This window comes from Meleagris gallopavo, chromosome 7 (assembly GCF_000146605.3).
Source record: "Meleagris gallopavo isolate NT-WF06-2002-E0010 breed Aviagen turkey brand Nicholas breeding stock chromosome 7, Turkey_5.1, whole genome shotgun sequence".
Lineage (NCBI taxonomy): Eukaryota > Metazoa > Chordata > Aves > Galliformes > Phasianidae > Meleagris > Meleagris gallopavo.
In genome coordinates, this window is record NC_015017.2 from 22,571,503 (window position 1) to 22,597,257 (window position 25,755).

A 25,755-nucleotide genomic window follows, 5' to 3' on the forward strand; every position below is an offset into this window, starting at 1 on the left:
GTTATTTTCCAGAAGAAAACTAGCACTTGCAGTAAGGACTTTTCAATTCAATTGGACAGGGAGTTGAGACAAAAGTAAAAGATTTCAGGAGCTTAGTGCCAACACTGTGATTCTATGAGAATGAATAAAAACTATGACAGCAACTCCATAATAAGCAGCTTGTCATACTTACATTCATTAAGTAAATGTATGAACCAGACAGTTCAGAAAAGGCAATCTTTAATGCCAAGTTGATCATCACTGAAAATGTTATAGGACGGGATGGAACTTAATTGATTTTATATAAATATTTTTTAAATTAACCTGAAAAAGTAAAATGTGTCCTTTTTATTCTATTTTTCTGATTAACAGAATGGCGATGCAGTTAGGAAATTGTAGTCAGCAGAATTACGGTCAGTAAATGATGTTTTTGTATATAGGATTGCTACATCTTAGCACTTCTTAAATCTATGCTGTAGGTTTTAACCAATGCCATTTAGCATCACTGTTTTCTCCCATACCCTCTCAGGCTTACCTTGCTGTTGCTGTCTTAAAGTCCTCTCTTACTACAGAGGCTCTGGTCAGCAGTTGCAGCAGCTGCAGGAACAGAGTGTTCAGCATGCCAGACTGAAATTCATGTTTCAGGAATGTCTCCTAGGGGGGTTGAGCAATCCAGTCAGATTCATAGTTAAAAGCTTTTCACTGTAACACAACTACCCTGCAGTGGAAGGGAGGAATGGTTGGCACTTGTTTGCTACAAATGTGCCTTGCAAAACCACTGTTACGAAATCCTCAGGTGAAAATCCCACTGAGAATGGGATTTACCTGTGCTAGAATTACAGGCTGCTGAACTGGGGATATGAAGGGGGGAGGAAGAGAGCAATCAACAACATTGTGTTAGCTTCAATATTACGTTGCCCAAAAATATTACCACTGTCTAGCAGGATCTCAACTATGCTGGGAAGTTGTGGTTTGGAAGTCATTTAGAAAAGCTTTTTTTTATTTGTCTGGTTTTTATTCTTATTATCATACAAAACACAGGCTTTGCAAGGAATAGATCTGCCTTAGACAAGTGGGATGTTCTCACTGACCATGTTATAAATTTAACTGGCCTGTAGCCATTGAATTTGCAATTTCCATTGCACATTCTGCAATTCTGGCTTAGTCTGAGTCATGGCCAGAAAAAAGAGTAAACTGCCACTGTCTGGCTGAACTGTCTCATTTTAAAATATTAGTACTGTGCATTTTTCTGCTTTGTGATTCCCACAGTCAAGTCCTAGCCTCTCAGCCCACTAGGGAACAAAAGCATGGTCATCTTTGGAACAACTTCCTACCTCCTTGTAAGTGAAACAAAGGCACAGACAGCAAGTGAGGCAGAGTGTTGAAGCATGCATATGCTAGTGTGGCATTTGTGTAAAGCAGGGTAAGAAGAAAAGATCAAGAGATGCTTTGGATGCTTTATAGATTATTTAAGAATAGTAGAGTCAGAGACTAAACTGGTAATTAGAGCTTAGTGGGAGCTTGGGAAGGAAATAGGCCAGACTACAGTTGGAGTTGAAGCATTTGTTTCCAATTCAGGTGAGATCTAAGCAAAGGGAATAGAGAAGAAGAAAAAGAGGTGAATAGTGGTGTAAGCAAAAACATGGAGGGAAAAATCTTTGTGAGATGGCTAGGGAAATAAGGGAAAGCTGCCTGGAAGTTGTCTCTTGGGACTTTCAGGTGTTCACTCAAGGGACTCGAACATATCTAACGTTTCTTATCTAGAATACCAAAGAAACATCTTAACTCCTTGTGAATGTACTCATCAGCAAGCAGTATGACAATGAAACACCTAAGCCAATGTAAAGGTCAGAATAGACATAAAGCAGAGAGCTTGCCTATGTTAGATCTGCATAACCTCTTTGGTTTGCAGATATTGCTTCTAATTTTTGGCCTCACACAAAACCTCTTCAGTCATGTAACTTGAGACGTCCCAAGCATAATTTTTCTCATTTCCACACTTTCTTTTGGAGTCCAGAACTGATATGCTTTTGAAAGTATATCTTGTAAGGTTTTATGCAGATGGGTGGTCAGTGCACAGAAAAGAGATTATTTATAGACTTGTCAGACAGTTCTGAAACCTGCATATAAGATAAAAAAAAATCTGATGTTTATAGCAAGCTTTCTGGTCTGGACAGAGGGATAAGGCATAATACCTGAAACAGAAGACTGAATTTTTGTGATGTTAAATTTGAGTTGGTGGTCCAGATGGTACTTAAAGGCATCATGCTTTTTTCTTCCAACCTGCAACAGAATACGTAGCATACATTTGTCAAGTTAAATTAGGCTACTGAAACAAATATCTTCTAGGTAAATTAAAAAAGAGAGACTTGAATTAACAGTGCAAACTTGTGTAATCACTCAAAGTTGCATGTGAGCAGTGATTTTAAACACCTGGAAGAAATGATTTCTGGAAATATCTTTGTGTAAGGGAGGAACAAGAGAAACATAAGAAATGAGGGGGGAAAAAAGAGTAAGAAAACATGAAATACAGCCTGAAATAGCAACAGCAGAATGATAGCTAGAAGAAAAATCCACACATTTAGAACTGAAACCTAGTGAAGCTACAAACAAAAGTAATCAGTGTCATTGTTCAGATACAGAAGCTCAAAATCAGATCTTCATACATTCTCTTCAGAGATCCTCTGCTCTTATCATTAACTTCTTTTCCAACAGAAACAATCTGCAGAATCTCATGAGATAACCATGTAGGCCAAGAAGCTGTAACAATAATAAATACCTTTTGTGTCCTTCAAAATGAGTCATGTTTTTCAAAAGGTAATAGGGATTTAGTCACAATGAACAGGCAGTGATGATTCAGCAATTACACTTTCAGCAGAATGTCAGGCAATCTGCACTGAACTATGAGAATGCATCTGTACTGATCTCATGGAAATATACAGGGGTATTTGTTTTCACACGACCAGAAGTGAAAGCATTACTCAGAACCAGAAGTATAAAAGAGAGACTGACGAGTAGCCAAGTTTCCCAGCAGACAAGGCTAATAGATTTCTAAACCCTCTTATAGTTGTCTTTGATTTGCATCCTGGCAGAATGTTTTTGTAAGAGAGTATCTGGATTTCTTATAAGGTAACGTACTCCCATTGTATAGCTCCAGGTGACTTCTAGAGGCCTAAAACACATTGCTATCCATTCTCTGCTTCCAGAAATATTCAAGAATGCATCTAATGTTAAAGATGTGACAGTTGATCACAAGTGAATGCTGGTCTGTCAGAACATTTGTATACAGACATTTTTAGAAAATACTTGGAGAAGTCATGTCTACTTTTATAGCACCTAATGGAAGGTTATGTTTAGATAAATTGATTCATCTCTACGACACCAGTCTGTTCCAAGCAAGTATGGTTTTTCCTTCTCCAGAAGGAAATCGATTTCAAGAGTTTAGATATTAATATCTACATATATCATACAGGCATTTGTAAGCCTCTGTGAATTTGAAAAGTTCTTCCATCAAATGTAGGACTCAGCTGCCTGTAATACACTTCTCTTTGAGTCTGGACCAACATTTGAGTCACATCCATCCATTGTCATACTCAAGGGAAAAGGAGTCATTTAAATCTATTGACAGTGCTCTCAGAACTTAACAGTTTAAGTTATAAACATCGCTTTGTAATTTAAATTCAGTAACAAATTTATGATATTTTTAAATGAAGCAGTACCTCTTTCTTCTGAGTTACAGGTCAAGTAAGATTTTTAAGGGAACATGGTATGAAAACGTGTAAAGCTGTTTCATTTATACAAAGAGAAACATGTGGACCCATATACAAATAGCACTGTGAGGTATTTTTAGAACCATCCAAGTAAGAGGTTAGAGTTCAAAGACTTAAAAATTCAGATTTGCTTCTAGCTGAACAAAATCTGCAGTGTTGACATCCAGCTGCTTAAAATGTGCTAAGGAGATTCCACCAAAACAAATGCAAAATGGACCCTATGCAGGCTTTGTAAGGCGGGCTAGCCAAGTTCCAACCCTTGTGTATCTACTCTACTATTCTCTACAATGTAGTATGTTCTACTTTCCAGCAGGATGGAATATAAAATTTGTTTGTGTATGTGCATCCATGCAGAAGCCTAGATGCAAAGATGTGTGAACACAGTTATTTACAATAAATATATAATACACTTTGTTCTACACATTAGCATTCAGGCTCTGGCTGCCAAATCAGAACATTTTGAGTGTATGTATTGCTTTGGAAAATGACTAAAAGAAGGCAGCTGGAGTCTTTGGCAACATGTGTGATGCTGCTAACAAACAGAATGTAGAAAGTTAAAATTAGAGTCAGAACTTGTTTTTAACATTTTAAAAATAACTATGTCCTGGGAGTATCTAGAACACATTAGTGAAAGTCTACATTTAAGTTCTCTGGCAAAACAGAAAAGCTTTTAACAAGGGGGGGGGGGTGGAAGAAGCAAAAAGGCCAAATAATTGCAAGATACAAACAGGAGAGTAAGCTGCAGGGCACAAGAAATAATACTGCTTCTGCTTTCTCTTTGTGTAGGCCGCAGCTAAAGCACCAGTCTGATTTTGGGCACTGTATTTTGGGAAGGTTTCAACATGAGAGGACCAGGGGCAACATGATAACAATCTTTGAAGATATAAAAAGCCATTGTAAAGAGGAGAATTGTATTTTTTTTTTCCTATTTACTTTGCACAAGGCAAGAAATAATAAACTGGAACAAAGTTTAAAATTGGATATTAAGAGGTAGAAAATCTAATAGTATATGTACTGCAAGACTGCAATAGATTGCCTGGAAAGATTGTGGGTTGTTTGTAATCAAAGTGTTTTAGGAAGTGCTTGTCAGTATTGACAGAGATGAAACTGAACCCACTACTGGGATGAAGGATGGTCTAAATTGCTTCTAGAGGTTTTTTCCAGATCTGCAGTTCCGTGATTCATTGAGAAGAGTCCTAACTTGCCAAGATATGAACTTTCTTGTAAGTTGTGAAATTTCCTGGGTATACGGTGTCTGAAAGGATAGATTCTGATTCTGTTCGTGTTCAGTTTCTATTCTTTCCTTTCGGCACAAGTTTTCAGTTTAGGTAGGCGTCTGTTTCTGATAATCATGTACAAAGTTTTTCATATAGATCTTTCGACGTACTAAAAACTATTTTATTGTGAATTAATAACTTAGGGTTGGAAGTTGGATCAGATATTGAGTTTAGAGTTTAACATATTATATTTTATTATAATATTATTATAAGTTTTGTTATAGAGGTATTTTGTATTGATTGTTCTACTTTGTCATTCACTGACAGTATGTGCACAAGTTGATGGTCACCAGTGGGTTCATGTTATCAGTATGGCCTGTAGCTATTTCCCTTTTCTTTCCCTATTCTTTTTTTCTTTAATCCTTTCTCTAGACTTTTCCCTCACCTCCAGACTTAAGCTTGATTTCGAAGTGAACAACAAAGAATTCAAGAATAGTACATGCCCTCTGCAAGTATACAATTTTAAAGCAAGCAGTGATGATATAGAGCTGTTGGAACCAGAACATATTAATAATAATACTGCTATTTTCTTAACCTCAGATTTGCTTTTAAAGTTATGGAATACTTCCAGTTCTGTGGGTGTGTAAAAGATAGGAAGAACTCCAAATACTAAGTTAAGCCTCATATACTTATCTCCCCACTCATAGAAAACTACTGACATACAAGTAGGTATAGAATATCAAATTAACACACTTATCTGTTTTGAAATCCAGATGTTTTTTCATCTTCTTTACAAGAAGAAGCAGTAACAAAACTATTTTTACGCTTAGTAAATTATTGCACAGTTTCTTCATTTCAACCAGGATCAGCTAAAAGTCATCACTGCAGTAAGCAAAAACTGTACTATTAACCTGCAGTTATACTCCTGTCTGTTTTGGTTTACATATGTGATGTAGAATATTTAACTGTGTCAGTGGTAAAAACAGGATTTCTGGTTATCCAGAACTTCGGGGATCTAAAACTTTTCAAGCTGAGCATACTGCCTCACATTATTTTTGGTCAAAGGATTGAAATGTTTAAGGAAAAAAAGTTACCTCTGTATTTATAATGTAATCCTGTCTGCAGTAGGCTTCATATTAAACAAGCATTGAGTCTAGTGCGTTCATCCAGACTTTACTTATATTCTACATGAACTTAAATAACTTGACAATTAGAACAAGGTTTAAGAAAGGGAATAATAATAGATCGCATCCACTTTTTCAGTTGCTTTTTAAAAAATCTGTTGCCATTGTTCAGTGTTACAAAATTTGTATATAGTCTCCACAGAAATAAGCAAGTAGATTATTTGTTGTATAGAAACAAGTAGGTGTAAATATATATCCCAAGTATCTGTGGGAATCTGCATAAAATATACATTCATAAGATAGTATTACATTCAGCTGAAAATGAAAATCCAAATCAGTTGCAAAATTCTGTCATTATAATGATTAAACCCAAGGCTTACCTAAGCTTATATTTCAAATGAAATATTTCTGTATTTAAATGCTGTGAACAGACTACTACAGCAAATACTTAGCACAATAGAAAACAACATTGCTATAGCAGCCTGTCATCTTTCAGCCAGCAGCTTTATCTTTCACTAAAATCTAAAATGTTTTTTTCTGTCTTTGAGGATGTACAGTTATAGCAGCATATTTCACAGCAACACTGCAGCTGCACTTTGAAGCATAAATTCAAACTCAAATTTTCAGAAGCTGAGCCAAATTTAACCTCATTTCCCTATTTGGATACTTACCACTGTAACTGAGATAAAGAAAATTAAATCACTATGAGAGAAGTCTTGGTGTTTTTCTCGACTACAAAAATATGAGGCACAGTGCGTGAATTTGGCAGTTCAGCTATCTGTACAATTTAGTCTGATTCATCTCTTTTCACTCTATATCAGTGTTACAAAGCCTAAAGTAGCCTGGATAGTAGCCATTTCCATTCGTAGTCTATGAGAGTCACCATTCGTGGTTGAAGAGAAATACATGTAGTCAGCCCATCTTTCTGTAAGATCTTGAAAGCTGCACAATAAGTAAATAAATTTGCCAGAAGGAATAACCTTTGTCAGTAGTCTCAGGGGAAATGCTAAAGTAGCATGAATGCAGAAATCAGCCTGTTTAGTGACTCTTCTGGAACAGAAATATTGCATTTGTCAGTCTTCATCAAATCGTTGCTTTGTCCAACCCATTATTCAGCCTCTAAAACTGGCAAGTACTAGGTAGTTCTGAGAAAATACAAAGGAACCTTAAAGTGGACATAGGTGGGTTTTGATTTATAGCTCAGTCAGTTAATACTTGCATTGATGGTTGGTTTGGTACTTGTGAGTATTCTTATTATCCTTTACAAATGATTTATTTTTTTCCTCAGTTCTGCTAATCCACTGGTCTTACAGATATCTCCTAGTGATTGTTTCATTTTATCTACATACTGCATCTAAAATACATTTCGTGAGTTTTTAACTTAGCCTTTAAATATATAGTGCTTATCTGTTTCATCTCTGCTCTTAAATTGTGGGAACTAGTAATAGAAAGTAGCAAATCTGTCTACCTACTTTTTGTAGTTCAATATTATCTATTTCCTGTTCTTCATAAAGGAACATAGCTATAGGTTTTCAGCCCTTCTCATTTGGAAATCTGTGATTTGCTTTGTATTTGATCCCTTTTCTTACTGTTCTGTATCTTTGTGAATAGGAACTCAAAATGTATATGAAATGTTTCAGAGAGAAGGAAAATCTGAAGTTTTTGCACATGAGCAATTTAGCAAAACAAATCAGCTGCACAGCACCTGAGCAGTATGCAAGGTGTGCTCAATGGCAGATGAGAACCTACTGTCCCAGGATCTCTCACCTGTCAGTCAAGACCCTGAGCACTGAGGTCAGATGCATTCAGAAAGCATTGGTGTTGAACTGGTGCCTGAGTCAGATAGGTATTGAGCTATCTGTATAAGTAATGCACAAAATATTGTGGCAGCTTCATTCAGTCTGTTTAGCAATGGGTTTAGGGGTTAGTTGCTTTATCCTTGCTGTTTTCTCAGGCTAGCCAGAAAGGACCTGTGCAGTCAATCATAGGCAAGAACTAGAAACTCAGTGAGAAAATCTGTGAGCTCAGGTCTAGTGATGCACTCAACCTTGTCCCATTGTTCAAACATGGAGTGCTTTTATTGCATTGAAGACACAGGAAAATTTGTTTTCTTCGCTATAAAAATTAAAACATAGAAAGTCCATACGTACTGTGCTTCAATAGGAATTTTCCTCTGACAAGTAATTGGACATGAGATTTCAAAGACAGACAATGTGGAGTATGATGACTGAAGTGATTTTGTAAAAGTTCGTATCTTATCTCTGCTGTTGCTGGGATGTGTATTGCAGTGTTACAATGGGTGTGGCTACACTAAATATTTTGTAGCATGCTAATTGCATATTCCCGGAAACTTCTGAGCAAAGGGGACATACCCATGTGCTTTGCTTTCAATCACCTTACTTCCTGAATGTTCAGTATACTTGTCATAGGTCTTGCTTAGACTAGTATAAAGTATGCGGCGCTTTCTTATTGGGTTAGCCAAGCTTTCTATAAGGAACAAAAGACAGATGGATCTGAAGCTGGCTGATTGCTGCAGAAACCGATATTGTTGACCCAATGAGCTGCCAAGGACTGAGCAGCAAGTACTGAAGTTCATTTGAATTGAGAGGGTTACTGGTTCTAAATGCAAGTGAATAGATGTAATGCACAGTGTATTGACATGTTTAATTTTAGATAGCGCAGGCTCAATTCACCAGAACACAAGACAAAAACAAGATAGCTTTGTATGCACTGTAATAAATCAACATTGTTACGGTTGCAACATTTCTTGCTCAACTGCCAGTTTCAAATTCATTTCTGTAGGAAGAAATTCCTACCACTTGACACAGAAAAGATGTAGTGCATGCACTAAGTCTGAGAAAATTTTCTTTTCATTGAACCCTTGGAAAAGATACTACAGCCTGTGGAGAAGTGATGCTAACTTTTATGCCTTACCTCCTACCAACTGAAATATTAACAAAAAAAGGTTTGGCATAGGCTGCAGCCAATAAGTGAAAACAGGGAGAGCAACAGGGATTCTGTGCAGAGAATTTACAAGGTTTTGCTTTACCTTCAGGATAATTTTTAATCAATACACCTGCACATCATTGAGAGTCTGATAATTTGGAACTTTGAAAAAGCAAAACATATATGTATGTTATTTTTAAATGACATGGTCTTAACAATATAATAAATTATTTTTAAAACTTTCACAATAATTTGTAAAGCCTCATACCAGGTAAGTACTTGTATCAGTAAGTGAATTCCTTCAATACAGTAACGTACTTCCTATGCTTAATTAGTAAGAGTACAGTAGGAATTGACAGCTAACGAAAGATTTTATGCATCTTGCAGGCAGTTTGAAATAAACATGTCAGGACTTGTTACACTGTTCTGAACATGTGTTGTGTACAAGTTACAGCTTGTTGTTTCCCACCCACTATCAAGTGTAGAACAGTTTCACTTCTCTGACCAGTCAAATATAGCTGAAGACTCCAAAGGAACTATAGAGCACCTCTGGAATGAGTGTCCTGAATTCAAATGTCCAAAAAATCAATACAATATGTTTGAAAGAAAACATTTTCCTCTTTTTTTTTTCAAATTTATGGGGAAAAGGCTATTTTAACTATATGTAGTGCTTGTATCTAAGGAGCACTTTTAAACAATGAAGAAAACTTCTTAAAAAATTGTAAGACTTGGCAAAAATATCTACTTTGTAATTCTGTTTTGGAGAAATATTTTTCAACATCAAATCTGTGCAAAGAGCTCAATGTGGTGAAATACTTGCCCCTACATCAGAATGGCAGTAGGAAAGGTAGTTTTCATGTACTGCCTACAGGGGTGTGTGTTTTTCTTTTTGTAATCATACAGCCATTTCGTTTTAGTCTATTGATATTTTTTAGCTTGGGCCAGATTAAAAGTGAGCTGCCTATATAACAAAGAACACTGAAGCTAGAAGGGGTAGGAGGAACATCAGAAAATAGGGAGCATGGAGGAGGAACACAGAAACATATAAAAAAAAAAAGGGTTGTAGATCACATTGTAGAAGAGGGCAAGGGATCATCAAACAGTCTTCTACAAATCTACTATATTAACCAATTTCTAGGGCAGAGGGTTAAGTGGTATTTCTAGTTCCATTTTGTTACTCAAAGAAACTTCCTATCTCATTAGCTTCCTTTAACTACAGTATTAAAACATCATAGCAAAGGTTTAATTGTTTGTTTATAGAGAAATTGAAGAATGACTTTGAGATATGCATGTGACTAGTTTCTAAAAATGCAAGCAGCAGTACTTCTCTAAATATATGAAAAACTTTTATGGAAGCATCTAAACCACTAGACTTTGTATCTAGTGTTCTTTGGAAAGAAGGATGAACTGGCTTGGCTTTGCCAGTCTGTTAGACATATTTAAAAGAAAGTCAAGAAAAGGAAAGAGTCCAAATAGACGTCATGAAAACTAAGAAGATAAGAAAAGTTGAAGTTCTGAAAAGAACCCTTTCACCGAGTGTGCTAATAAAGACGGTCCATCTCTTCATTACCATGCTACTTATCCACCTCTGTTACGCTGCACAAAAGGGAAAAAAGCAGTCTTTATAGTTGTACATGATTATATTTTCCTTTTGTGTTGAGTTCAAAGTCTTTTCTAAAAAAGCAAGAGTAGATTGCTCACAATGTAATGGGCCATTCCCAGAAAATGAAAAAATGGCCTTAACGTTTTATATTAATACAATAGGTTATGTATATAACAGGTTTTTAAAAGTTAATGCATATTATCTTAGAACAGCCATATTTTAACACCGCGCGACTGAAAGTTCCAGTAGAGCAGATGAATGGGGCTACAGAAGAAAAAAAACTACCATGACAAAGGGATAAAGGTTTAAGTAAAAGGACTCAAATCTGTATTTCAGGTGTCTCTTTACCTTCCATCAGGAAACGAGTTATTAGGAGTAATGAAATCAGAGATAGAAAATACAAAAACTTTTTAGATCCTTCTGTGCAAGGCGGCGACACTGGCCTTTACTTCTTCACTTTATAATGATTCCTTTGAGTTGTGGTTCTGAAAAAGCTCTGAAACATCTTCCTGTTATTTCTTTTTCATCTTTCCAAACACTGGCCAGGAGTAACCCCATCCTATTCTTTCCTTGAATTTTTGAAACGCATATTGACTGTAATGACTTTAAATTATCTGGCTAATGTGCTAGATTTATAGAAGTGTTAGAGCTCCACTACGCTGCTACCAGGGGTCTCTGAGAAGGTGCAAAGCATTAGGCAGGATCTTACTTTTTCCATGCCTGCTTCTACTTTAGACCACTTCAAATATTTAACTGCTGAAAATTATGTAAGTTAAGTGGATTTTAGTACAATCTTATGACATCACTCTCTACTTGATGTGCTGTTAGCTCTGTCTTTATCAGAAGTAATAGTAGATTGCTAACCTACATTGATGCTGCGAGATCTCCCTATTGTCACCATCCTGATACTCAACTTCTGGTTGCTAATCTTCCCTAATGAGGGCTTTTAAGTTTGAGACAGGGTTTTACTGAATTCTATTACAATCTTCTGCTGTGAAGGAACCAACTGTAGCATATTTATGGTCATTTGTAGTGTACTGACTACCCTAAAACCACCATAACTTTTGAACCAGTAGAAGTTTGAAGAATGGGTCATTGCATGCAGACATAGTGCAAAGTACAAGAAGTCAATTAACAAACATTTCCATATCTTCATCTTTGGTACTCATCTTTTGCTCCTGTCTTGAGGAATGTAACTGAATGCCCTGAGGTGCTACATGACAGGAGTAAACTGGTGCTGCAGAATTACATTGTCCCACCATTATCTTTTCTTTCTTCTGAAACAACCCAGGAACAAAATTAAGATCTTGTATGAAATGTTATAAGAGCCACCAAAAATGTCTCAAGATCTTCTTCGAAGCAGGTCATCTTGGGACAAGCAGAACCGTGACAAACAATTTAAAAGGAAGCCTTTAAGCATCCAGAGAAGATCTCCTGTGACAGATCCCAGGCCCTGGGATTTCTTATGACAAAGATCAGTGGCAGTCACACTAGATTATCTGAAAGATTTTTGAATGTCTCAGCACTTATTTCATAGAGGAAGCTTCCAAAACTTAAGCAAATATTCTCCTCCAATAATTCTTCCTCCCATTCCCTCACACCCAAAAACCACTTCAAAAAATACAAACCACTTTAAAAATAAGTTGCCGGTAGTCTGTTATCAAGCGTTGGCTGACCTCATCTCTTAGGTTACCCTCTTATTTGATGATGGCAACACCCAAATTCTACAGATACATAATACTGTTTGGGTTTCCTGCATTTGACCTGTAATTCCTGATATAAGTAAGGAAGGAGGGTGTATATGCTACAGATTATCTTGAGAAAAGGCTATTACAATGACACAACATACATCAATTTACCTACCATAAGTGTAAAAAATGTTTGCTGGCTCCAGATTTAAAAAAAAAGTATTTTTTCAGAAAAGCTCATTGTTACATTATGCTTCCTTAATCTACCTTTATAAACATAGTAAAAGGCCTTCAGAGTTTCTGGTCTATGTTAAAACATTTTTAGGAGAAAATTGTACTTGACCTTCTGAATATCTAGTTATTGTTTCATTAATTTATAGTAGTTCTCAGTGGTCACAGTTTGCATCAGAACTATTTTAGATCTACACTAGGTAGTACTTCATGGAAAGAAAACTCTTATCTTGTGCAGTAATTAGTTTTAAAATCTACGGTACTTGAAAATAGGATTTTGGTTATATTATCAGAGGTGTTCACTTACTAGAAGTGAACGTTGTATCTAAAAGTGAGCCTTACTACCAAACCCAAAATGACAAAAGACCTGACCTCTCCCCTACTTTTCTGGATGCTTTTATGAATCTAGTTTTTGTTTGCACAAATGGTGCACAGGGAGAGTATCTTTTTATTGGTATGAATGAAAGCATTTGTGTGTAAATGAGCACATTCACATGCAAATTAATATATTTGCAAAATAAGCACTTGCCCACCTGCCACATGAGCCTTGGCTTTTTGACTTTCAGCGCTGGAGTGCTGGAGGCACATAGTGAAAAGGAGAATAAGAATGTCAGTAATATTTCAAAAGTTGAGTGGTCAGTCACTATGAACAGCAAGCAGGGAAAATAAAAGAAAGTGAAAAAAACAAAGAAAAATGGAAAAGTACAGAAAAGATTCTTGCAACGGTTCGTATAAGGCAAGTAGAAAGAGCACAATTGCAGGGCAAATTGGAAGCAAAGACAAATGATGAAATACTATAAATGAAATCAAGGATCTTGACAAATTCCTTTCTTTGCCTTTCTATTTAGCACCTAAATAAGTTGCCTGAAAGGATAAAATCTTCTCTGCAACAATGGGGTCTACCACATAGACATCCTGTAGGTGAGACCTGAAGAGACTTTTATGATGCAGGAAAATGATTTTTTTCCTTTCCCATATTTTCATTCTTTTTCCCTTATACAAATAATATGCATGTAAGAAATAGAAGTTCTGTTGCTTTCTAGACTTAGCACAGCTGCTCGTGATCACTGCTATTTTAATAAATAGCGTGCTAATCTGTTTCCCTAGGCCAATTAATCCATCTAGTAGCAAAAGTTTAAAGGTGAATATTTTTGGAAACTCTCATGAGGCTCCACCTGAAGAACTGCAGCCAGCCCTGGCTTCCCCAGCATAAGAACCTGGACCTGCTGAAGGGGGTTCAGAGGAGGTCATGATGATGTTCAGAGGGCTGGAGTACCTCTCCTATGAAGAAAGGCTGAGGGAGCTGGACTTGTTCAGTCAGTAGATGAGATGGCTCTGGGAAGACCTTACAGTGGCCTTCCAGTACTTAAAGGGGTTCTATAAGAAAGCTGGAGAGCAAGGTCAGGTAGCACAGTGATAGGACAAGGGGTAATGATTCTAAACTGAAAGATTAATTTAGATTAGATATTAGGAAGAAAATACTAGGAAGAAATTCTTCACTGTAGAGGGTGATGAAGCACTGGAAGAGGCTGCCCAGAGAAGCTGTGGATGTCCCGTCTCTGGAGGCATTCAAGGGCAGGTTAAAAGGGGCCCTGGGCACCTAGTGGAAATTGTCCCTGCCCATCACAGTGGAGTTGAAACTAAATGATCTTTAAGGTCTTTTACAATCCAAACCATTCTGTAATTCTATGAAAAAAGATCTGAGAACATTGCATCATGTCGTTGAGATCCTGCATTCTTAAATCCCTTCTTATCAGAAGAAGCAAGACTGTGCAGCTTGTTTTGTATATGCAGCCAAGAAAATAGAGCGTATATTCCAAAAGCCTATCACAAAGATTAACAACAACAACAAAAACCGAAATCCACTTCACCTGCAATGGCTTCTCTGGATCTGACTGCTGACATACACTTGCAGCAGGTGGACATTCAGTGAAGCATATATTGCCCCGTGGTAACCTAAATAAGTAGTATTCCTAGTTACAGAGGCAGACTGCCAGAAGACGGCTGCTAGGTGGCCAATGCGTTGTATCTCACAGGAGCCTTCCTGCACCTAGCAGAAGATTTTGGGGCTTTGCAGCCCCAGGAGAGTATTTTCTCTTTTTAATTTAAAATGTGTGATTACCCCTTATTTTCTGCCACCTGTTCTGCTCATAAACTTCTGCAGAGCCCCTCTCTCCATTCTAATTTCCAGCAAGCTGTCGCATTACCCTCACTGATGGAGCTACCTCCTCCCCTAGGCATTGAGATGACTCGTGCATTCATGTATGCAGAGTGGCAGCTGGCCCCAAGGCCAGGCAAGGATGTGACCCATTTATCCATCGCTTAATTTTCTTGAAACTCAGAACTCTGCAAAAATAAAGTCAATAGCTCATCTGGAGCTTCACTTCTAGCAGCATTTCTGCCACTTCTGAGAACCCCGTGCCTGTTAAAATGGAAAGGTGCAGTCCACACAAAAATGTATGGAAAATCTAGGAACTCCATTACAATTTTTAGCATTTTGGATTCAAGACATTCTTTCTACATGAACCACAAGTGCAAATTCAGGGAGGCCCCTCAGAGAAAAACAGATATGTTCTTTCTGAAACCACTGTCAGCTTGGCTACTGGGCAAAGTAGCCATCCTCATCCACACACTCCTCCTCCTCCTCTTTCTTCACTGTTCACCAGCTAGACAGACAACAAAGCCTGTATGATATTTATCACTTAATAGTTCTCTTAATGTTCTGTCACCAAACCCTCATCAGCATGATTTCAGCTAGTACAAAGCATAATCTCTGTAAACATTTCTTCAGGGGTGTTGTGGAAATTGTTACAAATCTCTGCAAGGTATTATTGTCTAGCAGTGTTAAATCTGTACTTTAAAGACATATATCATTATATGGGATTTCAAAACCATAATAAAGTGAAAGGTGGCCCTTATCCTGACTGACCAGGAATTCCACATCAGCTACAAGCAATTGCTAAGCTCCTGCAAGCACCAGTTTAAACAATTCTTCAGTAGGCAACAAGATAGATAATATCAATATAAAGTGTGCTCTTTAAAAGACATTCCTCTGCTTTATTTTCAAAGAAAAAATTCTCGGGGAGTACCATCTTTGTGGTCACTTTGTGTATCTACTGCTGGAGTCTGCAACAGCTGTGCTACCAGTTGTAGATTTAAGCAGCTAGGTTGAACCATCCCAAAAGACCTGATGAGCTGAGCCAGATGCTAAAATGCTGTAATCAAAATAGTCCTTTCATTGCAAGCTTGGCTGCTGCCTAAGAATGGATCTTTCGAATAATGACATTTAAGAACCCGTACGTGGTCATATTTTTATGGTGACAACAGTAATTGTAATGTAAGTAAAAGAAGACCAGTAAGGCATAATTACTGTAGCCTAAGCAATGAAACGCAGGGCAAAAGAAAATAGACCATTCACTTTGTGTAAGGGCTGTGCACTCCAAAAAATAAGATTATGTGCATGAAAAAGACACTGGCCAAAAACAACAGAACTATATGATTATGATTTCTACTGATTATATGTTAATGTTCATGGTATTTATCAGTCATAGAAAGCAACCAGTGCAATTATATTCCCAGATGCTGTGTAGAAATATGAGGCAGTACTACAGAAGTAACCAAGAAGGAGTTGTTTAATGAATGCTATAGAAAAAAATAGTTTTAGTGTTGATGTTTATATTCTAATTATGTCTATGTTCATTCTTTAAATACATGTTGTACAGAATGACTGAAGTGAGATTTATGAAAAGGTACAAGGGTCAATCATCTTTCTGTTGGAATTTATCCAAAAAGAGTAGCAACTAGCGGATATTCAGCTAAGAATCTCATGCAGTCCTGTGTACACGTGATGACTTCAGTCCTTTATCTATATGTTCCTCGGGAAGAAAGAATTTGTGTTGGTTAGAATTACACTACATAAGCAGACCTTTCAGGGCATCACGGAAGGGAGGATTGTTGGGATGACTCTGAATCTCAACAGCTTGTTTTTAATAATAAACATACACTAAAACTGAAGAGGGATACATCAGAAGCACGCTAGTAGCTTCCTGTTATAGCAAAAAGACATTTCCAACATTTCAGAAGAAACATTTCCAAACAACACTTGGTTGAGCACAGGGGTGTTTGTTCACTGGGAAAACTAGTACATTCTTGGATTTTAGCACATTATCTTGAAAACATTTCACTTTGGCAGCACTCAGAGGCAAGTATGCAGGGATTGCTTTGGTAGCCAAGTCCAGCCTAGAGGTGGGCTGCAGTGCAGGAAAGAGGACAGACAGTGCAGGCTGTTTCCTGGCATCGTTTGAACACATTTCTCCCTGAAGATGTCACAGTTCAAAGGTTTTCTTTGTGATCAAAACAAACAAAAGCTTTTTGGACTTTCTGAGTAGAGTTATGTTAGATCACAACTTGAGTGACAGGGGAAATCCATGAGATGTATTTATCTCCTCCATTTCTAACTCTGAATGGGAAATGAAAGCGAAGAAATCATGGGAGATGACTGAATGTTTCTCATTCCCTCAAAGTAACTGTTGCAGATTTCCACTCATTATCTCTAGAAGTATTTTCAAACAAGTTTCCTTCCTTCACACTCACTGTGAATTTGAACACTGCCTCTATTAAGCATTTGACTTTTATTTCCCCTCCAGGCACTGAAATAGGTTTCTGTGTCTACACAAAGTGCCTCGCTACTGTATGCAATGCAGCTTGTGAGATAGATCCAGATGACCTTACCACGTCAGCATTTATAATGATCTAGTTACGAACATCTCCAAGCTGTAAGATCTCTGCAGTGCTTAGAAGCTTTGCCTGCTTGCTGGCCTTCTGCCTTCTGCTCTGAGCAGTGCTGAGAGCTGCACATCTCATCATTGCAGCCATTACTGGCATGCTCTGAGCAGCTCCTTCTCAAATCCCAGCTATGAGATTTCATTAAAGCATGCAGTTATCACCATAATCCCATATTAGACCTGAGAAACTTCGCTCTGACAGTGGTGTGCATTTTCTGTTCAAAGCCTGCATCTGGGAGATTACCAAATCCCCCAGCTGTGAGAAATCCTCCCATCCCAAAGTCAAACCAGTGAGGAAACAATCAGCTCCTCTACCTTCTATTTTATGTTGGTGTCAGATAACTTACCCCACACTCTCAGATTGGCAAAATGACTTCCTGTCACACCCCAAGCCCACCACCACGAGGTTTTACTCAGCATTCCTCAGATGCTGAGTAAAAGACAGTGGGAGACTATGGAAAAAAAAATTAAAAAAAAAGATGAGGCTTTTCACCCATTTCAATGTTCCTGAATTTTTTTATGCCTTACTGTCGATCCAGCTAATAATGCTTTGCAGGGACAGCACTTCTTGACAGAATTTTTCATCCTCTGCAAGATATTAATTCATATAAAAATTACACTTGGACGCATGAGGAAGTTAAAGGAGCAGTCACACAAACAAATGATAATGTTCTTGCACAGAAACATCACCAAGTACTGCAACCACATGAGAGCAACAAGGTTGTATATCTCATTCCACCAAAAAGAAACTGAACACATTTGCAAATGTGCTTGCACAAAATGGGATCTGAAACATGAGCTCATCTCTCAAAACAGAGGCTGTGAGAGATCAAAATAATTAGCAGCAGCATGAGAAAGGTCCAGAGGTGCTTTAGGAGGTCCGGTATCTCTTATGGCACATAGCACTCTGCAGTAGTGTAAGCAGAGGGCTTGGAGAGAATGTCATTTCTCTATGCAAGGGAATAAAGCTAGTGTCAACTAACATAGAACATAAAAAATAAAGTTTCAAGGCTGTTGAGAGCCAAGAGAAACAAAACAACGCCTCTCTTATTTCAAATTCCACTAGGCAATGGTATTGTTAATGAGACAAGAAAACCCTTGCCACTCATTTTCAAATGTTCATTTATGTTTTGCACCCTGCATCAGATCCTTCAGCAACCTGAAGGTTCAAAGACTCCAAAGGAGTGTCAGTAATTGGAGCTGCTAGCAAGGAAATAACATAGTGCTTTAATCACAGACCATCCCTAGGTGGAAGCTATGAATTAAACATCTACATCTGTACTACAACCTTTCTTGAGAAATGTTATGTGTTTTACAGAATGATAATTTCAATTCTAAGTGGACTTTATCACTGTCTACAGATGTTCCAATTGTCTTGGTATATACGTAGTGATACTTTGATGGACCATGATCTACAGAACTAATAAAAAATATTGATGTATAGCTCTAAATTACCTTAACACTGAGTCATAAATACCACTTCAGTGGGATGTATTAATGTGATTTTTTTCTTTCTGTGATTTAATGCATTATGTCTATTTTATGCTAAATTTATCTTTCCCACATGACTCCCATTAACCAGAGAGCGTACAAAAGAATGATGAAAAACCGTGCCATCAGGAATAAATGAAAAAGACCCATCTTTCTCAAAGATCTAGTTGCTTCTTTTGAAGATCTGTGACTCCATAGCAGCAACTGTTCTCCACAGTCTCCTCATTAATCCACTCTCTTAATTTGGCAATCCAACTTAAAGTTTGAGTTCCACATACTCATATACCCAGAGCATTGTTCATGGATGCATTGGTGAAATTCATGAAATATTTTCTACATTTTTCACTTAGCTTCTTAAAAGTTGTTTCTGAAATCCTGAATTGATAAATTCAAGGCTAGATGCAACTGCAGGGTGGAAGAAATGGAGCAGGCCGCTTTCCCATCCCATCAGCTGGGAACACTGTCGTGCAGTGTGGTGGAGAGATGCACCAAACCCCTTTGGACTCCCACTAGCTCTATGCCAAACATTTGCTGTCAAATCATTTTTGAGGATTGTAACAAAGGAAGAATGTTGGTTCCTCGATACATTTTTTGAAATTGCAAAACTTTGCATCTTTCTGAAATTTTACTATTTTACAAGGAAGAAGTTAAACAAATTAGATATTATGCTTTTGCCTATCTAAAAATGTGACAAATACTGGACTTGAGCATCGAGCAGATGAAATTTGATGAAAATTTGCAGTGAGTATGCAGTGTTGGCAGCGACATTGCTGACAAAAAGGAGGGTCTAGTTTCTGATGACAAACACACTAGCACAGTCATTTTGAGTTTGTTTAGTGTCTGTGTCTAGAAATATTTGCTACAATTACTCACGTAGCTGGGGCAGCTAGCCCATCTTATTTTGCTGGTTTGGGAATTGTATGATATTTTGGGCAAGCCAGAGAGGCCTTTTGATTAAGTGGCTTTAGTATCTTACTCGGTAGATAGCAACAGTGACTAAACGATTAAATGCAGGAGATGGTGAAAATAGCAAGTCAATACTTATTATCAAATTTCTAGCTTGTCGTAGAATCATGATGGCACACAACTTTTGCAAGAGGAAATCATCCAGCTTTGCCAGTCAATTTTGAAGCTGAACTCCAAATTTGCTGGTTTGATTGGCTTGGCATACTTCCCTCAAAGCCTCAGAAAAAGCTCCCATAAGCTTTCATTGGCCTAAATCAGAAACATCTGTCAGGAGCATGAATCAGTCATTGATTGAGATCAACAGTCAGAAAAACCTGCACAGTGGCAGATTTTTTCTCCTCACATGGGTGGCAAATCAGTCATATGCCATTATTACTCTGCATGTCAACATGCATACATATTTCATTCAACTGCTAACTCGGTCCAAGCCTGGATCTTTTTTCAAGCTCCCATAGTAAGCTTGTTTTAAAAGTAAAATTAAACATCCTACACATTTCTGTCATCCTTCAAACTGGTGTTTTGTCCTTCTTACCAGCACACAAACATAATAGAAGCTGCAGAAAGTTAAGGGAAAAAAAAAGGCCTGCAGTCCTTTGGAGTAGCTGAAATCCAATGGAAACATAAACTTAAAACAAACATTAATTTATTTTCCATCCATGCTCTTCTATTTTAGATTCGGAGATTTGATTTAGAGCATGCTGGGCACCCACTTTTACCTGACGCATGCTATATGCATACCAGGATCCACATCATTCCTGATTTTGAGGAAAATTCAAGGCCTCCACCTACAGGTAAGAGCTATACCCCACTGAAAATAAGCACAGAACATTGTTCAGCATGTAACTGTGAGCGTCCATGCTAGGGTATGTTTGGCCAGCCATGCTAATTGCAGCCAAACCCCAACGCCCACAATCCTGCTGGCACTGCTCCATCTCCCATTTATTATAGCTCTGCCTCTTTCCCTCTAATAGATTCTGGCAGATTCTCCAGTCCCACTATTTCTAATCCTGATGTCCCTTTGCCAAATTGTAGAGGCAGTTTGGGGAAAAGGAAAAACAAAACAAGGCAGCCCTCATCTTCAGCTGAAACTCACCCGCCTGTGTGGCTGCCTTCCAATGTGTCTACCAATGCCTGGTTGCTCCCGGAGCTACTGCAGGAGTTGGAAACTTGAGGGGAATGAGAAAGAAATACACAAAAGGCGGAGAATTGAATGTGTTAGTGGCTTCAAAAGCAACAGCCATCTGTTTCCTTTACTCACTTGGCAGCCACAGGAGCTCCCTGCCAGTGAGAATGGAGATTTTGGCAGGTTTCTGTAACACTGTTGAGTTTTCACTATCCCTACCAGCAATCCCTGCTACTTCTCTGCACACCATCAGACCAATTATACTTGACTTTTTCCCTGCAGCAGCAGCATCATTGCCTATACAGCCTTATACCCATGACTATGCTAACAACCAATATCTTGTACAAAAATAGACAAAGATCAACTACTGTTGACTTTTAATTTTTTAATATAGCTGAGAAAAAGTTTCCACCTTTGGAAAGGAACACATTTTAGTTCTTTGATAGCATGATCTGACCTATACCACCCAAGATATCATGAAAAATTGTGTTACAATTTCCCACTATGAGTATCATTTGGAATTTTTATTTGCATAGTGCTTCTTTCCTGTCAGAAGATTGCCAAGAAAACAGAGAATGAAGCCTGCCACAGAAATGCAACAAAGAGGATTCAGGGGATTTATTGTCAAGTAGATTTGAACTGATTTCAGAGTATTTCAGTGCCATAAAAATCAAAATAGAAATTTGCTTTGTGTTTAAGCTTACTATTATTATTTCTCGCCATGGTTTGCTGTAGGTCGAATTTTAAGGAAACCAGCAAATGCTAGGAAAATGTAGTAGGAAAAGAAGGTAAGAATATAGATCGCTCACTGCAAAAAAAATAGCTGCCCACAACCACAATCTTCCCTTAGAGTAGCAGCTTTTCAGTATATTCTTCAAGGCTGTTTCTGTTCTCAGTTATCATAGTTTTAATATAACTTACAATCGCTTCCTAGAGACTTAGTTATCTGGATTTCACAAAGCATTATATGCTTTAGAGGAAAGCAGAATGCTGCATACAGTAATCTGTTGTGCAATAGAAAGAGCAGCTGGTGTAGCTTACATAAAGTGGCAAATAGCCCAATGCAATAAAATGTAAGTGTCTTCATAGCAAGAGTAACTTGGCATAGAACAGATGCCAGAATGTGTTTCTATTCAGATCACAAAAAATATGATAAAAGATAAACAGTTCATCATGAAGACAAAACAACAGGATGCATTTCCATAAATTTGGAGGTGACAGAATCTCTTTGAAATTTAGATTCTCTTATTTGTTTATTGCACATATATTTACTGCTCCCAGTTACAAGTTCTGGGTTATCTCCTATATCTAAGCAAAGCAAAGTCCAATTAATTAATTTATCCATCAATCACCTCCACTGTGTTGTTTTTTGGGGTGTGTCTGTGTGTGTTTTTACACCAACATCAAAGCAGAACTAGCTAGGCAGGAACTAGGAGGAAAAAAAAAAAAAAGAAGATTGGTTATTCAGATATTCAGACATAGAATCATTTAGGCTGGAAAGGCATTTCAGCGCCACAAGTGGATAGGATTTGGGATGTAATGCTTACCTCCTCCCATCTCCCTCTGCTTAACTTCCTAGTCAAGAAGATACTAGTCTTAACAAATCTGTAGGAGCCTATGAGTGGACAGAAACCCACCACAAAAAGCAGCGAATCCATCTACTGTTAGTATCTCCATAGTTAACTGTGAAGTGTGCCCAAGTTTAGCTGTTCCAAAGCCAAAAACTCATGTGTCCAAAGAGCTTTAAAGCACCACCTTCTCCTCTAAGGCATTCCTGAAAGTTTCTCTCCTCTATTTATTATGTTTGTATACAAAGACAAGAATCTTTAAGTGGAATTGTTATTCTCTGATGAAGGATTCAGTGTGCTTTCACAAGGGTTCTGAAAGTGCAATTACTTCAAAGAAAACACAGGCAGTTTCCTCCTGACAAGGAATACTGCAACAAGGAATATGCTTCTTCATATCAGCTTCTATCAGTGGCGTGCTGGTCTACTGGAATGAAAGACAAAAGGTCCTGAGTGTTTCTATAGCTATACTTCTTTAAAAGTATACTTACTAAAATAAAATTAAAAGAAAAAAAGAATACTGATGTATTCATGAAACAAGATGTTCAGGAGGACAATGTTTTGTTTTGAGCTGACAAAGAGAGAGGATATTACTGTGGAAAAGTTCAGAGTAAGCAACACTGCGTTCAAATACGCTCTCTGAGAAGGAGCCTCAGTGCTGTTGCATTTTAGCCCATTACCTCCAGAAAAGGCACAGTAGAGAAGGGAAAAGAATCTCAATGCCTTTCCTCAAGCCAAGAAAACTTCTACAAGAAGTTGGGTCTGCTGGCTGTGCCAGAAGCCTGAGATATCCCCACTTGCTTGTTTGATTTGATTTCCTTTTTTTTCTGAAGAGGATCTGGAACTACAGCAGGGCTCCCTGGAGAGGAATTCATTTGTTTGTTTATTCGACTTTATTTGAAGACTGTTTGGTTTTAAGGTCCAGATTAGATCCAAGAATGGATTTGATTGGGTAAGAGAGAGACACTTCAAACAGTATTGTGCAGCTATACTTAGGCTGTGTTATCGAGCTACTGGGGAGGAAAGGGTGCTAAGACAAAGAAACATAGTCTGCAGACAAAAAAAGTTTTCTTTTCTTTTCTTTTTTTTTAATTGTCCATAGTTGTGACTTCCAGCACACAAGTCTCCTCCATTTGTACATAGGAACACCTGCAAAACACTTCAGAGTTGATCGGAGCCCAAGGACAGAATGTTATATTTGGTATACGGATCTCCGTGTGAACAAAAAAAATAAATAAATAAATCAGGGAAACACCCAGATTTGCTTGAACATAATGGTTTGGATTGTAGTTAAGAGGCTTAGCCTTTCTCACTTGTCGGGAGGAATGAGTTGTTCTGCTGGTTTTTTGGCATTCTAACACAAATGCCTCTTGGGGCCTAAAAACCATTTCCTGTAGTAACAAGTATCTGAAGGGTTGGTTCAATGGATGTAGCTTGAACTTGGCACTTGCTGGCAGATCTAGCACGTGCTTTGAAGAAATGGGACTTGGGACCATATACCTATCATCCAGCAGGCTGCCTTTTCTGTTGTGGACCCAGTGTAAATCTGAGCCTGCTTATGAAGAACATAACTTGCAGAAGAGATTCCACTCTCCAGGAGAAGAAAATTGAAGGAAATATTCCTTGAGCTCTTTCTATCCTGAAATGTTCAGATTACTGATAAAGCTATCAACTGCTGTGATAGTTTGCGTAATATAAACACCTGCCTGCTGCAATGACACAAGCAAAGCCATAGACATTTGGCCACTGTACAGCTGGAAACTACCTTTCAGCACTGCAGAACCAGACTAGTTGCAAACACGTAAACTACAGCTGAAAGATAGAAGGATCCTGTTCTGCTCTGACAGCCATCCAATCCTCTGGATGCATGTATGTTTTTAAATGGTCACTTTAACTCTGCATTAAAGTTCTCTTGAAGCCAAGAGCTCACTGCCCTAAGAAAACTGCATTCCTTTCGGTTAATATTTCACTTGACAGGAATCCTTTCTGGCTGGAGATCGACTATGAAACCTGCAAGCAGGTTTTCTATCTCATTGTTTCCAGAAACAAGAATTTTTCAAACCTCTCAAACACTGCTGAATCAAAACATACACTCCCTAATTCTGTGCCTTCTAATTTAAATTCATAACTCCAAATTGACTAATTTATCTAAGAATAACGTTTTTCTTTACATTAGTTACATATATTTAACTACAATACATGAATTTTAATCACAGATTGGATTCCATAAAACCAAGTGGTTTCGGAGGTCACACATAAGAACCATGGGAATTATTTAGTCTCAAGGGGACATCTGGGACAACAGATCCCTTTCTTCTCCATTTGGTACTGTCTGGCCTCACTGTGTCGAGTTCCTTGTCAGGAAGCATGTCTTCCTGCTACACTTATTGTTATCTCCCCTGAGTAACATACAAGACAAATATAATATGCAACAAAAATATCACATGCCAGTGTGGTACACAATTCCTGCCCTCCAATATGTTACTCATTAACAAAGATGCGTGCCCTTCTTCTGAAATCTTTTATAGGAGTGACCACTGTTTATATTATACATGAGTTACTGTAAGCCACGGAACAGGATTTGGGCTTTTACTTTTACTTTTTGTTTCATCTCCCTTGAGCCTTCTATAAGGAAGTGCACCACAGATTTGCAAATTAAGGTGAGAACAGGAAGACTGGAAAATAAAGAACAATTGAGTCAGAAAAGCTGGTAAGGAAATCAAACTAGTAATATGAATAGAACCTATGAATCACAGAAGAATTATAAACTGGATGTTGAGAAGTGGAGTTTGCTTTTAATCATTTTCTAAAATGCTTACTTCTGAGTCTTCTCACAGCAAATCTTTTTTGAAAAATGTGTACAGTGAAGATTAACAAGGAGTTTGCTTCAATGTCTTTCTAGGCTAAGTACCTTTCTCTTACAAAATTCCAGTCCAACTCCTTATTCAGAAAAGAAATACCACTGATCTTCAACTTCCAAAAGAATGCATCATCTGTTACCCAGCAGCAACTTTGCAAAAAAACTGGAACAAAGTATTATTCCATTTACAAATACACTGTTTATAAATTCTGATATACAAATATATACCAGAAAAAAAAATTAAAATACTATTGATAGAACTAACCTTGGAACACTTCTTCAAAGCACATCTAGTTTCCTGTCTTCAGCAATTATCACTAATGGAGTTAAGAAGGGAGTCCTGAATCCATACACAACCAGCTTGCACCATGCCCTTGTTGTCCTTCTCAAAGACAGACAGGTGATGAC

The 25,755-nt window shown here is 37.7% G+C and overlaps 1 long non-coding RNA gene across 1 annotated transcript; it reads right to left on the reverse strand.

The window, feature by feature from the left end:
• Window positions 1-401: 401 nt before the first annotated feature.
• Window positions 402-25,755, reverse strand: LOC104911734. Its single transcript, XR_004160335.1, has 3 exons — window positions 25,613-25,755; window positions 2,175-2,262; window positions 402-633 (listed from the first exon to the last, which is right to left on the reverse strand). It is a non-coding gene; the product is annotated as an uncharacterized LOC104911734 (long non-coding RNA).